Below are 2,676 nucleotides of genomic sequence, written 5' to 3' on the forward strand. Positions count from 1 at the left end.
TTACCCAGGCTGGAGTGCAATGGCACGATCTCGGCTCACCGCAACCTCTGCCTCCTGGGTTCGGGCAATTCTCCTGCCTCAGCCTCCTGAGTAGCTGGGATTACAGGCACGCGCCACCACGCCCAGCTAATTTTTTGTATTTTTTTAGTAGAGACGGGGTTTCACCATGTTGACGAGGATGGTCTCGATCGCTTGACCTCGTGATCCACCCGCCTCGGCCTCCCAAAGTGCTGGGATTACAGGCGTGAGCTACCGCACCCGGCCTGGCATTCTTATAGAAGCAATTTTGTTTTGTATTTTGGTGTTAGTTGATGGCTCTGTGGGAGAACAAGGGCCCAAGGCTTCCTATTCTGCCGGTGTCATTTCCCTGGGTTAAAAATTCTTTTATTTCAGTACTTGAAAAATGTTGTGCCTCCATGGTTTCTGATGAAAAATCTGTTTCATTTGATTTTTATCCCTATAGGTGTGATTTTTCTCTCTGGCCTCCAGATTTTGTCTTTGAGTTGAACTGTGATGTGTTTTGGTGTGGATTCTTTGGTTTCATGCTTTAGGGGGTTTGCTCAGCTTTTTGTATCTATAGTTCTTATCTTTTATTAAACTTCGGATTTTTTGGCCATTAATACTTCAAAGACTTTCCAGGCCCACTCTTTCTTCTCTCTCTCCTGAACTCTGATTATATTGTTAGATTTATTACTATAGATCTACAGATTTCCTGAGTCTCTTCTTTTTTTCCAGTCTATTTTCTCTCTGTATTTAAGACTGAGTAAATTCTATTATATCTTTAAGTTCACTGATACTTTCTTCTGTCCTCTCAGTTCTGCTTTGTGCCAACACAGTGAGTCTTTAAAGTTTTGGTTACCGTATTTTAGTTCTAAAATTTCCACTTTTTCTTTATCTCACTTTTTTGCTGAAACATTCCATTTCTTTGCTGAGTCTTTATTTCAAACAATTTCATAATTTCATAATTGCTCATTGAAACATGCTTTTGACCGTACTTTAAAATCTTTGTCAGATAATTGTAACATGTCTATCATTAACTTGCCTAGTGTGTACTGATTGTCTTTTTTAATTCAAGTGATCTTCCTTTTTTTTTTAAGATGAGATTTCACCATGTTGGCCAGAATGGTCTTGATCTCCTGATCTGGTGATCCTCCCGCCTTGGCCTCCCAAAGTGCTGGGATTACAGGCGTGAACCACCACCTCTGGCCTCTTCCTGGTTCTTGACATGACTTCAGGTGATCCACCCTCCTCAGCCTCCTGAAGTGCTGGGATTACAGCGTGAGCCACTGTGCCCAGCCTAAATTAATTCTTTTATCAGTATTTAATTACCTTCTCTACCTGTAGCAATATTTTTTGCCTTAAAGTTTGTTTGATCTAAATGTAGCTACCTAAACTTTCTATGTTTAATATTTGCTGGTTATATCTTTTTCCAACTTTGACTTTCAAGCTTTGTGTATCCTCATGTTTTATTAGAGAGCTACACTTTTACAAATCTATTCTTAGAGTATTTTTAATTCAAAAGCTCATTCTATGTGTCTGTCTAGTGATTATTGATAGATTTGGATTTATTGCTGTCACCTTCTTGTGTACTATTTGTCCCAACTTTTCTGATTTTCTCTCTTCCACCCCAAACTCTCTCCTTACTTTTTAGAAATTGCACACTCTTACATTGTAGAGTTTTATGAAGGACCATTTCTCTACCAGAACAACTGTGATGAATATGCTCATGTTTTCCATGTTACAGTTCTCTTGTGATCCTGGAGACAATTGGTTCAAGTCATTTGTCTTAGTGCAGCAATAGATTTTTGCCTAGTTAATAATGTGTGGGGCTAGCTGGGTTACCTTAGATTGACTATATGAATAGTTAAGCTTTTCATATTTTTCAGCATTTTAATATAGTTCAGACAGTTGTGAGAGAGAAAGTGCCAGATATTAAAGGCAGTAAAAACAGATTTTATTAAGTGGTATTGCAGTGGAGGAAAGCAGCTTCATTAAAGCTGAGCTCAACTCAATACAGCAAAACCAGCCTGGGATTTATAAAGCCAACAAGCACAGTGGGTGGAAAATGTCTAAGAGTAGACATCAGAGGTAGGCGGCCAAGAATTTAAGACTTTAAGGTGGCGGATGAGAAATTTGGTCAGCTATTCAGAGTGGGTGAGATCGCTAGCAGGATTGTAGGGCCTCGCAGGCCCAGGACAAGGCCTAGTTAAAAACAGGGCTTAGAGGCCTAAACTTTGGTTAAGGAGAGTGTCTTTCTTACAGGGAAAGTAAGAGGCAGAGGAAATTAGCAGCTACCTTTAGAAAACTAAGTATTACTGTGATATTGTGCTGGCCTAGAGCCAGAACCAGAGCAAAACTATTTTATAAAATGCAAAACTGTTTTTAGATAAGTTGAAATGGCTGCCCCATTCTCCTCACAATAACTACTGTCCTTGGCCTCTAGTTTGCTCTTCAAAACTATGTAAAGTTGCTTACCTTTTCTTATCAGTAACTGCCAGAATTGCTAGCCTTTGCTTACCGGCAATTGCCAGACTAAGCAGCCCAAGCTAGTCCCATCCTGGCTCCTGTGGCTTGTAATAAGTAACTAAGGTCTGTGATTTCCACCTTAACCAGATAATGTGTAAACAAATGTTTATCTTGACTTCTGTAAACCACTTAAGTAACAAACGGAATGAC

This window comes from Cebus imitator, unplaced genomic scaffold (genome assembly GCF_001604975.1).
Source record: "Cebus imitator isolate Cc_AM_T3 unplaced genomic scaffold, Cebus_imitator-1.0 Scaffold618, whole genome shotgun sequence".
NCBI classification, from domain to species: domain Eukaryota; kingdom Metazoa; phylum Chordata; class Mammalia; order Primates; family Cebidae; genus Cebus; species Cebus imitator.